This window comes from Danio aesculapii, chromosome 24 (genome assembly GCF_903798145.1).
Source record: "Danio aesculapii chromosome 24, fDanAes4.1, whole genome shotgun sequence".
Classification (NCBI taxonomy): Eukaryota; Metazoa; Chordata; class Actinopteri; order Cypriniformes; family Danionidae; genus Danio; species Danio aesculapii.
In genome coordinates, this window is record NC_079458.1 from 24,417,993 (window position 1) to 24,432,319 (window position 14,327).

At 34.4% G+C, this 14,327-nt stretch overlaps 1 protein-coding gene across 1 annotated transcript in view; it reads left to right on the plus strand.

Moving 5' to 3' along the window:
* Positions 1-6,373: 6,373 nt before the first annotated feature.
* Positions 6,374-14,327, plus strand: part of cul1b (cullin 1b) — a 28,547-nt gene continuing 20,593 nt past the window's right edge. The window contains exon 1 of the mRNA XM_056450592.1: positions 6,374-6,452. The gene's annotated coding sequence lies outside the window, so the exon portion shown is untranslated. The remainder of the gene's footprint in view (positions 6,453-14,327) is intronic.

The window sequence follows — 14,327 nt, forward strand, 5'->3', positions numbered from 1 at the left end:
TGAGGCCCTACGCCTACTCTGAGTATAGGGAGCGGCGGTACTGGGTGAGTTTGCGCATCTCGCTGAGGCATCTGTGAACCTTGACAGCAAGTCTTTTAGATGTATCAAGAGCCACCTTTACTGTCTTTCCCACATCCGGGAGAGTTACTGTGTGGAAAAGCCCCAAAGAAGCTTGCCACCCACTTTTGCATGCCTAGAGTGAAGCATGGGGTGGATCAGTGATAGTTTGAGCTGTTATATCTTGACGTTTTCTAGGCTCAATACTTATGCTAGATGGGCATGCCACTGCCAAGGACTACCGAACCATTCTGGAGGACCATGTGCACCCACTGGGTCAAACACTATATGCTGAAGATGGTTCTGTGTATCAGGATGATAATGCACCAAATGCTGATTGAACGTTCCTAGCGCCTAGGTGCCGAAAGAAGAAAGTGTGGCAATAGAAGGAATAATGTGGTGGTGTCAAGAATGTGTATTGGACATTGTTAAATCAGTGTCTAGATAGAATGTGAAAGCATGAAACAGGTTATTGTGACAAATGTAGACAAGCAAAAACATTAGAGCATGCCGGGGCGTAGCAACTGAGGGGACATGTACTGTACTTATAGAATGTGTGGAGCATAAAAGAGATTTCAATTAATCAATTAATCTTTTTTGGTGTAAACCACTTGTGACTTAAGTTCAGGTCCTTTTAGGAAATGGCCCAAAACAATCCAAGATATTACATCAATTAATTTAATTATTTTGCAACGTTGTAAAAAATTTCTGGAAGGATCTAGCCAAATATATTTTTAACTGACAAAACTTAGTAATTATTTTACATTAAAATATATTTTTATTATGAAAACAAATCAAACAAAAGTCTTGAACATATTGTTTATCTCTTTATTTTATTGGCATAATTTTATCCTCAGACATTTGAAATTGTTGAAAAGCCAAAAATCTGAGATATGTATAAATTATTATTACACTTATTTGATTCCCTTGTTAGTTCTTAAAACCATTGGTCGTAGACAGGGGTGTAGTGGACATTTTAAAAGTGGGGGGACGGCTGTATGAAATCCAAAAGTTTACATTCTTAATCACCTGTTTCTAAATGGTCTGTCTCAAAAAGTGAGGGGGACATATCCCCCCCCCCCCCCCCCCCCCCCCCCCGGTTGCTACGCCCCTGGTCGTAGAAATGCTGTACACTATGCTTTGTGTATTTAAAAAATGTTTAATTTTTTATTTATATTTGTTTATTTTTTTACCATAGTTATTAATTGTTTTTGTTTTTTTGTAGTTTCAAGTTTTATTTTGTGTTGTATGTTTGTTCCTGATGGTTTATGCAATAAAAAAATATTTTTTTAAATTGAGAAAATTGAAAAGAATTTAATAATCGTTAGATTAAATCGTTAAAGAAATCGTTTGTGTTTTTGTATTAATGATAATATAAAAAAAATTATTCCTTTCTCCCTCCTTCCGTCCTTGTGTTCTCCTTCCTTCTTAGCAATGCTTTCATGCTGTTTCATCCATTATGGGCTTCACACTAGGTGGCGGGAATGCACCGTTTATGTTGGTTTGCAAACCTTTATTAAGCCCAAAAGAAGAAGAATCTCCAGTCACGCTGAAGTAACAGCACAGACCTAAACCTATTATAGCTGGACCTCTGAGACGAGCACAGGTCAGATTCAACAGCCCATCTTTATGTACCCATCAGCTATTTCGATTTTCCATGTAACTGAAGGAAAATATGTTTGTCTGTTTTTTCGTTGAGTCACGTGTTGTGCTTTTACATTTGTTAGCCATTAATTATATACATGCTAACTAATTAATTGTCAGCGGGTGAATAATGAGTGATTTAGGGTTTTTTTTTAATCATCTTACAATGCAATTGGTTTGTTTGGTATTAATTATTTAATATATTCCTCCGCGTCTGTTGAAATGAATATGAAGTTAAATAGATGCTAGCTTGCATTGCTAGATGTTAGCTTTGCTAATATTTTAAGAGTGTAACCATAAAACTGCCTGCTCTACCAAATGGTTGACTATATTTTGACAGTTTTAAATAACGACTGTTAAATAATGGTTTACACTACACAGCATTGTTGGTTTACAAAAAATCTAACAAACACAATCCTATTCCACTACTACACTTGATTTTGGTTTTATAGTAAAATATTATGGCATACTTAAAAAAATAAAGATGATTTAGTGTTCAAAAATGTTTTATTTTGATTATGTTTTTACATAAATTGGTCTTGCATTTATTATTTTCTGATTTTTCATGTATTAATTACGGTACTTTTACCATAAACCGACATATTACCAATTTGGTAGAGGTTGATATATTAGACATTATGGGATGTGTTGAAAAAAAATGCATTGAGTGTGTTAACTAGCAAAATTAGGAGTTAAATGCATACCATTTTTATTTTTTTTTTTCTTGGTGGGGCAGTTAAAGGGGTAAGGAAAATTAACAGGTAATTCTAGGGGTTTGTGTTGAGAGAAGTTGATTGGATTTGACTCCCTGTCAACTCTTTTGTTTCAACAATTCTTTTTTTAATTGTTAACTAATTAAAAAGGATTTCTTTTTATTTAATTTTAAGGATATTTGTAATCTTTGCTTAAAAATCAAGCAACAGTAAAAATGTAAAATCTTATGCTGAAATAACGTAAGTTTCTTTAAAGTGTTGTATTTGTTGTTTTTATGTAACAATGTAATGAATTAGCAAATGATTCACTACTTTATGATTGATTCAAGGTAAAATTCATTAAATTATTTCATGAAAATGATTTTCATTAATCATTTTTATTATTTTTTATGAAATGAAAAGTCCAAATTAGATTTAAAATATTTTACATGTAATTAGATTACATAACGATTTAAAGTGTTCATAATCAGATTAAAGTTGCTTTTCATGGATTATGATTGCATATTCACACAGTAAATTAATAAACAGTCTCCTTTATTCTTTGTAGTCCTGAATTCATTTGTGATTCATGTTTCTGAATTTAGACTAAAATGCAACTTTCAAACCATTATTATAATTATAGACATTATTATTTAATTATTAGTGATTTATTTAATTCACTTATTTTTTTGTATGTGGAAAAATTTTGCCCACTGTCTAATGGAGAAAAACAATTATTAATATAAAGAGATTTCCACCCATATTAAATCGTTACAGACATTTTTGTTAGTCAATGCCGATAAGATAAAGTATGATGTATGCCAATGTTATATAATATCATACTTGCCAACACTCCCGTTTTTCCCGGGAGTCTCCCGTATTTCAGACCCATCTCCCGTTTTGTTCTGTCTCCCGGAAAACTCCCGGAATTAAACCCCAAACCCCCCACCCTGCTCCTCAGCTTTTTGGTACAGTCGATAACACCCACGGATCGCCAACATAGGTGTAATGTCCAATCGCAGTGGGCAGCTGCCAGTGAAACCTGGTGCACAACCACCTTTCTTTCCCCCCCTGTCTTCAATTCGCACAAACCCCCCACCCCCCACCCCCTTTCAGAGTCAAATGATGGCAGGTATGTATACTATTGCATACATCATATGAACAAGGTCAGAGTACCTAAAAGTAACCTAGCACTAATTATAGACTGTATACAAAAGGCTGAGTGTGTTTGGGCATGAAAAAATGGATTCCTGATTTGTGTTTTTTTTTTGTGTCTTTTTATAGAAACCTTGTTGACGTGGTTAACAAGATCGGCCTTAATCTCCATCTGGATACAGCAGCCTTTTTTTCTAATTGTGTTCCTTAATTGTTAGGTTGCCAGCAAATCCACAATGGGACGATCAAGTGAAATTCCAGAAGCTGTTAAAGAAAAGATCATTTTTTACCATAAGTCTGGTAAGGGATACAAATCCATTTCAAAGATTACAGGAATGCACCGATCCACCATCAGATCCATCATCCGCAAATGGAAAACAACTGGAACCTTGATGAATCTTCCAAGAAGTGGTCGACCAGTTAAAATCTCTCCGGGTGTAGAACTCAAAATCATGAATGAAATCGAAAAGAAACCCGACATCACTTCTAAAGAACTGCAGGCTTTTCTTGCCTTGACTAAAATTAAAGTTCATGACTCTACAATCAGAAGAACGCTGAGAAAACTAGGCTACGTCAAAGAGTATGCAGCTCAAAAACCATGCATAAAAGAAGAAATTGAGTCTGCTGATTTTGAGGAGAATGTTTTACAGAAAGAAGATCTTAAAGAGGATTTTTCTGTGTAAAAAGAAAAGGCATCCCCACAGTCGGATTATTCTGTACAGTATTATATATGATTTTGAAGTGGTCTCATTGTATGAGACTCAACTGTAATATAAGAGGACTGTAAATTTATATTATTATTATTATTATTCATATGGAAAGGAAATTAAAGTGTACAGAATTTAAGTTGATTTTGATTAGTTGCTATCTGAAAAATTGTCTCATCTGTGCAATGAGATTTATTGTCTCATCTCATTCATCCATCTTGTTTTTCAGCTGCAAGTTTATCACTTTGCACATTAAAAAATAAAATTGTCTTTATGTTGCTGCATTTACAATACATGAATGATAAAACTATTCAGAAATTATTAAATACTTTGTGTCTTATGCTGCACAATTGAATGAAACTTTTATATATTTTTTTTGTTTTGGTTGAATCTATGGGAAAAGCATGATGTCAAAATATAAATTATTTTATTCATAAAATAAAAATAAGTTTTAAATTAATCAACACAATAATGAATTAACAGTATAGAAAAATAGAAAACTGAATATCTAAATTAATAATTGTAAAATGCAAATAAACATATAAAGACTGATTAAATAGTTCTGAGAGACTTTATTTAAATTATTTAACTACTATTAAATAATTTATGCAGAATAAATAAGATTCAAATTAATAAAACATCTTCATTAAAATATGTTTTGCAATCAACAAATACAAATTACATTAAAAATAATACAATATAATACACAACAGCATTTATAACAGTAAATGCTGTAATTGAGTAGTTTTTCTCAGGAATTGTACTTTACTAAGAAGTTTTATAAATGTGTACTTTTACTTTCCCTTGAGAATATTTTTACGGCAGTATTGGTAATTTCACTCCACTACTTTCCTTCAACCTGCAGTAACTATTTTTTTCTCTTGTCTATGGGGATTAGACATTTATTTTTATTTTTGTCTAATCAAATCACACATAGAAGATAAATCGCATCATAATGAGCTACCTCAAGACATGGGAGATTTATAATTGCAGCAAACTGTTATTAAAAGTGTCAAAGATGTCCAAAATCTTTACACGCATTGACCCAGAGAAAAGATGACGCATGTTTACTGTATAGTGACCGAAATGGCCTTAAACACCCAGCATGATTGGTGCCAATAGCCTAGTGGTAAAGTGCGCTGACAATAGAGGTGCTCACGGTGACCCGAGTTTGATTCCCAGCTTGAGGTCCTTTGCCAATCCCTCCCCCCACTCTCTGCTCCCCATGTATTCCTGTCTCAACCCCACTATCCTGTCAAATAAAGGTGAAAACCCCTAAAGATATATAAAAAAAAAAAAACACCCAGCAGTCACTTGATGTTGTACCCCAATGTCGTGGGGAAGTTGCAATTTGTTTGGTAATGAAAATTGGGTTGATGTCAGAACCCAACGTAAGAATAACATCAATGTCCAGCATTCAACCTAAAATCAACCAAATATCAACGCCTAATGATGTTACAGCTTGACGTTGTGTGGACGTTACCACTACATTGTCTATCAGATGTTGGATTTTGGTTGCCATACCTGACGAATAAATGTCAATATTTGACGTCAATCTGACGTTGGTTTAAAATGTTGGCTCAACGTCAGATTTTGGTAACTTTCCAGCTCAACTTAAAATCAACCAATTGTCCTTAGACACTGGCTAGACATTGAATTTTGGTCACTCGATATCACGACCTAATCTAACCTAATATTAACGTATTATGACGTTACCTGCTGGGCAATAACTACGTGCACTACAGAATATAACGTTTACACACATTCACAACATACATGTAAATGCATCAGCTTTTCACAGCGTAATACTCACTACTCTTGAGTACTTTTGAAAGATTGACTTTTTGCTCATACAACAGATACTTTTACTCTACTTGCACTACAATTTTTGGCAAGTAAAGGTACTTTTACCTGAGTATGATTTTTCAGTACTTTTTCCACCCCTGGTGGGTTTTAAACGTTATTTTTGAGCTATACGCAGAAATGGTCATAGTGGTTGGCTCCTGAAAGAGTGAAGCTCCTGCGCAGCTGGTGTACTACGGCGAGTGAGCAATAGGCGTCGCTGTGTGTCTCTGCGCTGTGGCGTATGACGCTTCACTCGCTCTAATACGGAATTCCCAGTCATCTCCAGTCAAACACACACAGACTGAGCGCAGGGCCTCGACCTCACTCTGCTCGACGTTGCAAACACACACAGGTAAGACTAAATATCTTTATACACGTGTCAGGCTTCCCAGTTTGACTCAAATGATAACTAAATGGACGTGTCTGGCAATTTATCGATAAGGAAGACAGACATTTTTGTGATATTACATACCATTTAAAGAATAGGTAGCCATTTTACATCACTGTATCCTAAAAGCTTCCGAGAATTACAGGAGTGGGTAAATGCCAAATGTGTGTTTTGATTTTCAGGTTATATTTAAATGACGTATGTTTGGTTGACAGTATAATGTGTTAATAGTTCTTCTCAGCGGCAGTTTACAAGCGTACCTGAAGCTAACGAGCTTGCTACCTAGCATTGCTAATCTATTGATGCTGTTTACAAAATAATAACGTACTATAAATGCTCATGATATTGATACTTAGTGTATTTAAGGTGTTAAAAAGTATATTATGGAGAGCTAAAGCTGTAAACAAATGCTGAGGCAAAACGAAGAGTCATTTACACACATTCACATGAATTCTGCTGTCTCAGATGCCTACCTAGACAGGACTTTTGGGCCAAAATGTTATCTACTGGGTTGGCAGTTTTTGAGACATAGCCATTATAATTGGTTTTTATTAAGTTTCCTAAACCTCATGTGCCAGTGTGTGGTAAGTTTCCTTCTGAAATTATAACCTCAGTCAGGAGTTTTCCAAGTGGTTGGTTTGTGAGTCATGCCAATATTTGGGTATGTGTCAACACACATGAGTAGGTTAACTGTTTTATATAAAAGTAAGGGGTTACAATAGTAATGTAGTTATGTGCAATTGTCACTCATGTACGATCACATCATGTTAGGGTGTTGAGAAAAACCACAACAAATAATTTGTCTCTTTTTTTTGACTTTGTCTATATTTTTCTGAGATCTTTTGAATTTTTGTATTGGTGAAAGTACATGGCTACAAAAAACACAGTAAAATGTGACTATAGTTTATGACAAATACCTTGTCAAGCATGTTTTGAAAAAGAATCACTTGGCATATTACAAGATCAATTTATAATAACAGACAGTTAATTAATTGTAATTTGTCGGTGCTTGTCTAAACGTTAGATCTTACCTATTTGTCAGCAAATTGTTTAGAAAATATTAAAAATATGTTTGATCACAAAGTCTATCATTCAATTATCTGTGATTATATGCTAACTGAAGCAGAAGTTAACTAGTAATAAGTATCTCATGTGTGTTTTTGATATGCTTCACTAGCGCTGGTTATCAATGATTTACAGGCTCTACTTAAATTCTGTTCTTGATTTGATTGGCAATATAAGTGCAATACGAATGATGCTGATATTTCTAAAAATTAACATTGAACACCATTTTATAAAGATTGAATTAAACTCCATCCCTATAGAGCTTGTAGCTTTATTTATCAGTGCTTTCTGTTTGCCATCAAAATTGTTATTAGGATGAATATTTGGTAGGGATGCCCTAATAAATGTTTGTGTCTTTTATTGAATGTAAATAATTTGTTCTAGTCTGATTTTTCTATTTTCTTTTTCTTTTTACTTTTCTATTTTCAGCTTCTTTTCTTCTACTGACACTTTAGCTTAAAGGGAAAATTCTAATTCTGTTATCATTTACTAGCTCTTCACTTGTTCCAAACCAGTTTAATTTGGTTTTTTTGTTGAACACAAAAGAAGATATTTTGAAGTATGTTAGAAACCTTTAACCAGTTAGAAAAACAAATACTTTGAAAGTCATTGGTTACAGGTTTCCAACATATCCATATTATGATCCAAATCCAACATTTTCCAACATACAAAGCTCAAACTGGTTTGGAAAAAGTTGAGTGAGTAAATGGTGACAGAATATCTTAAATTTACTTAATTCAAATACAACACTTCGATCAAATGGTTGAAGTTAAGTTTATAATTACAGAAACCATAGTCATATTAAAGTATGTGATGTGCAATTATTTTAATTGCAATAAGCAGAAATGTAAACCCTTGGGCTGCACAATATTGGAAAAATATGACATTGCGATATTTTATTCTTCTGCAATTATATATTGCGATTATGAATACAATTTCACCCCCAAAAATTCATTGGTTTGGACTGATTGTAATGATTTTGTTGGAGAGAGAATCATGCATGGCATATAATAAAAAAATTAAACATAATAAAAAATTAAACGCATAGATAAATACAATAGAGCAAAAATTAAAAGTAAAATAAACAGGGCTTTAGGATTTTCTAAGGAGTCTAACAGTATTTAATGTCAATAACAATGATAAGCACATGACTTTTTTACTCTATATGAATCTAAGAACCAATCACACAGCAGATATGTGCAACAATGGGAATCTAGCTGTGTGTTGATATTAGAGATGCACTGGATTTTCCACCACCAAATATTATCGCCCGCTGAAAATAAGTTATTTAATAGACCTTCTAATTTTTGTGGCTTCAGATATTGTTGGGATAGTCTTTGAAATCTGGAAGCATTAACAACTGATATCGAAATGTATATTGTCATTGTTCAATATGGAAGATAATTAATCGACATTGCATTTTTGCCATATCACCCAGCCCTAATTCAGCTACAGAAATTGAATAATAAATGTACTTATACAGTTTTCATCTGATAAATAATTTAATAAAACAAAATCTTTATTAAAGTTACAAATGGTACTATTTCTTGTGCCTGAATGTTCAGACCTTAAAAACACAGACGAATGATTATGGTTAAACTCTGCAGTGGCTCCATAAATATCATGAGTTCTGAACTGTGGCTTCAGGTCAAATATAATCCTAACATATAAATTCAACATTGCACATCCTGCTATGTGACTATGGCGGACGCACACATTGCTATATTGATGCTAAAGCGATATATTCTGCAGTCCTAGTAAACACCTTAATTGTATTACCACTGCTTGAACAAAGTGTGCATATGCTTGAATGTACACACACATGTACACACCATGTGTTGTTTTCACAGCTTCATCAAAGCTAGTGTCAGTTGGTTAGAGTACAGGTTTTTTTTACCAAGTAGTTTATAAAAACCTCAAATAGTTTTAACATAGTCTTTCCATGAAAACAGCCATAGAAAATGGCATAAACAAACCTCACTTCATATTTGCAGATTTATCACAATCACTTCACAGTCTCTCCTTCACATCTTCATCCCTTATAATGAAAGTTATAGTGTTGGATTTGCTGACAACTTCTTTTTGATGGCTTGCGTTAAATATAGGATCTGACTTCATGCAGTGAATACCTGTTGGTTAAACAGGTTGTTGGCCCTTATCTGACCCAATACATTTTTACATGAAGAAAATGCTATATATTTCATTCAGCGTTTAGCATTTAGATGTCATTTCAAATTGGTTGAAACTGAATAATGCTTTTTTTGCACTCACTTAAAATTCATATTAGGCCTAAAACTTCCAAAAGCATTACCCTGAATTACTGACCACCTTTATTAAATTGCCTTTATTAACCGTTATCTTGACCAGTAAAGGCAACCATGGTTAATCACTACAGCTACTCTATTAAAATACTTTTTTTTTTTTTTTGTTAAATCATTTTGAATGGCATGTAGTTTTGTCACTTATTTGAAATTCTTGCTCCAGTGCAGCGCATTATCTTGTCAACTGTTAATATATATTTAAAGATTACATTACAATGAATGGCAGTTTGGAGCATTATTTTACTCATATTTGTTTTCCAACATTCTTCAAAATTTCTCCTTTTGTTTTCCATGGAAGATGGAAAGTCATACTTGTGTCATACACCTTTTATGACTTAAAGCACTTATACTCTGACTCGAATTGTTGAAATTTGAACGACCTAGAGATCATGTCTGACTACACTGAAATGTCCCACTGGTGGATGTGGGTCAGAGAGTCTAGCCTTCCTCTGCCTAATAAGATTAAAAGTGACCAGGCTCAAGCAGTTTGACGTTCACAAACTCTTTTCCCACAGTGATCAAGCAAAGCACTTAAGTTTCAGAAGTACCTAAATATTATTAAAACAATAATGACTGCTATTGCTAGTCCAGCTTACAGACTCTGAAAGAAGAACTTAAATACAGCATGTATCGTAAAGCTGTATGTATTTATGTGTATATGAGGTTAAATAAGCGAGGGGGCATTATAAGTCAGTGTCCTCCTCAACTGTCTGCGTCTCTTATATGTGTCACTATAAGCTGGTTTGATCCTGATGGTGTGACGCCACTTCATCTTGTTTATTTCCCATGCTGTAAAATCTCTCACACTCTGGGTCAGTGATTTAGTAGGGCTGGGTCAGTTGTAGATCTTTGCCTTGTTTGATTTGAATTACACAGAAAAACAGACACATCTAAACTTGGCTTCATGGTATGTTGAAGTGTCTGAATCCTAACACTTATGTTTTTATCACTCAGAGATGGTAACTTGTCTGAGACACATAGAGTTGGTTCCGCTGACTATAGAAACAGCTGTCTGTAAACAAGAAGCCCAAGGAAAAATGATGTTTGAAATGCTATTAATAACCAAGCTAAACCCAATCTTGCTGGTCACATGTTCTGATGCTTCAACCCTTTTTCACTCTCGCGACATCTCGAACGTCACAACATGTAAACAATGACCGGCAAGATTCATATCCTCTGCACATCAACATGGAGCAGTCAGACACGCTGCTAAATATAACCCTGACCCAATGCTTGTCACTTCACATGAGCTCCAGTGTAACGCTTAGTTTGCTGTAAGTCTACTATTAGACTTTCTATTAAATATGTCTCTTTTAAAAAATACTTGGGAATTCCCTCTTATAAAATTAAAGGGGATTTCCAAGTATGGTTTTGGTCTTGATTTTCAAAATTCTGGTTTAAGCTTCATTTACTTTATTTTGTTACAGTATAACCGCTTGTTCTGCCCTAATACAGAATTTATGTTTCAAGCAAGTGGGTAAAAGACATCAATTTAAGTCATAAAGCATAGTTTCATATACGTAGAAAAAATGTTAGATGGAAGTAAACTTTTTTTCAAACTTTATGATTTTAAATTTCAACATATACAGTAAATGAAACTGCAAAAATGTCATTCAGTTTAATGAGTTTGGAATTTTATTTTACTATTACATGTTTTAAAATATACATAAGATATAAAATATCACATAAAACACAAAGCTACAAATTAGTTAATCCAACACTAAACTTTTAATTTTTGCTATAAGGGCTGCACAATTTGGGCTAAAATGAGAATCACTTTTTTTTTTTTTGCTTAAAAATCTAAATCACAATTTTCTCACGATTCTGTAGATGTAAAGTAAAGGTTACTATGAGTAGGCTATTAATATTTTCCTAACATATGGTAAAACAACTATAATATTAGGCCTATGTGTTGGTCTACTGTTGGTTAAAATGCTAAATTTTGTATAGACTTGGAATGGTTGACTTAAATAGACTTTAAATTTGTCCTAGTTCACAGTAAAGTGATGACATCAGAATATAATTATTCATAATTCTAAAGACATATGCTTGTCATTGACATTATTAGCCAATTTTTTTTTCCACTGGTAAAATGGAACATTCGTCATTATCTGTACTCCTCGTGCGTTATATTCAACATTGTGCTAGAGTAGTTATACTGACCCAGTAAACATTTATTTTCACTTTGTGCTCGCTATGAAAGAAAAAACATATCAAATGCTTGTCATAATCATAACTCAGTATTAAAATGCAATGTATAGTCATTTAAATGAGGTGCACGGTTTTGGTTTCACTTTCACTGCCAAGTGCGGTACATGTCATGACTGCCGTGACTTTGAGAAAAAAAACATACGTGCAAATCAAACTTCCAACGCACCTCCCAAACAATCATTCTGTGCAACAAACTGAACGTTATGTACAACTTTATTACCTGTTATTCACAGCATATGCAGGTTCTGTTCACTAAAGTGGACATCATTGGCGGGCATTTGTGTGTCTTATCAACGAATAAACAAATAATTTGTCAGCTCATGCGTAATTTTGCGGCCGCGAATACATCATTACATTAAGACAGAAATGACATTTTGGGGTGAATTTAATTTTTTAAATTATTATTATTATTTTTAAGATTTACTTTTGGCCTTTTTCCCTTTATTTGATAGAACAGAATTGAGACAGGAAGCGAAGTTGGAGAGAGAGAGAGGGGGGGGGGGGGAGGGGGTAGGGTAGGGAAATATCCTTGAGCTGTGATTCGAACTCGGGACGCCCTGATGTGCTACTGCACCATATGTCGGCATGCTAACCGCTATTGCGTCGACTTTGGGATAAATTTTACTTTATAGATACAGAATGTGACACTTTTAACACCACTTGGAGGTGTCCCTGTTGATGAACAATGTATGTAAAACAATGTGAAGATTTGTGCAACAGCCTCTATGCATCTCTTCTGACCTTGATAATATAATTGGCTGAATCGTAGAAAAACAGAATTAAGATCGTGTGTAGGGTCGTGTGCAGCCCTATTTGCAAAGTGAATAGATTTTGCTAAACTAATGTTTGCCGGTCGAAGTAAATCAGCAATTTGAAACTGATTCTTTCTTTTGGGAGACTTATAGCCCATTTATTCCTGAAAACAGGTTGTAAAAGGTTAGAGTATTGACCACTTCTAGAGACAGTTGAAAATGCATTTAACCCGACTCATTGTGCAGATGCTCTGTAATCGAACAATCATAAAAAAGTCTACTGAGCTAATTCTTAAACATTTCAGGATGTGTTGTGGAAATATGCTAGACAGCCAGGATTGAACAATGTTTCCTACCAGCCCTTAGTGTGGACAAAATTTGCACAATTTAGTATATTTTTCTGACTATCTGTATCCAAGGAGAACTGGATGCTAATTCTCCATTTCATTTTCATATCTCATTTCTCTTTTATATTTCCTTTTACTTTTAAAGGGCACCTAGGTTACCCCTTTATCCAGATTTAAGATACGTCTTTTGTGTCCCCAGAACGTGTCTGTAAAGTTTCAGCTCAAAACACCCATCAGATTATTTATTATAAGTGTCTGAATTTTCTGTTTTATGGTGGGTAAAAGCTTGTTGCTGTTTTTTTGTACTGCACCTTTAAGGCTAGCCCTCCCCGCCCACCATTCCCACGTGCCTGTCAGCAGCATGCCTCAATCGCTGCTCTCGGCCGCCTCAGGAAGCAGATCTCACATAGTGTTTTTGAGAAACTCTACAGTAAGAACTTTACCAATCAGTATTTGATGCATTTGTTGTAGAGTTGCAACGATGAGTCACACACAATGTCATTACAAAGTTCACACACACATAGTGCAGACAGCGCGCTCGTTTAGCTTTGCACTCTTTTTGCACGCAAATGTGAGAGGATACAGGTTAATCTCCACTGCTGTATAGATATCTGTTATGTTAATGTACAGAATAAACCTGATTTAACGTCCACAAATCGGGATTGAAGCGTCTTCTTTTATAATTGTTCTGACACACGGCTGTGCTGATGAAGTGAATCCGAAGTAAATCGCTGTAATTCATTCCACACAGGCACTATTTTAAAACATTTTTAACTTGTAAAACTCACTCTTGATCACATTTGATGATGATTGATGATCCTAGCAAACTGAACAGATCTTTTATTCCCGGTTGCTTTGCGCACGTCCTGTCTTGTTGATATGATTGTATGCATTACAACGAAAACATGTTAATCCGTGCCTGTCAATCAATATTGGTGGGCAAGCGAACCGCACTCCTACGTCAAGTTGTGGTCAGTCTGAAAACCGTTCCAATTGGTCCACCGTTTTTATGTTGTTAAATTTTGAAAGAAAAAAAGGACTTGGTGTGTTTATTTCACCCCAATGTGATGGTCTATACACTATACCTGCACATGTCTGTCCAAACAACTTTAAAAGTAGATTTTTCACCATAGATGCCCTTTA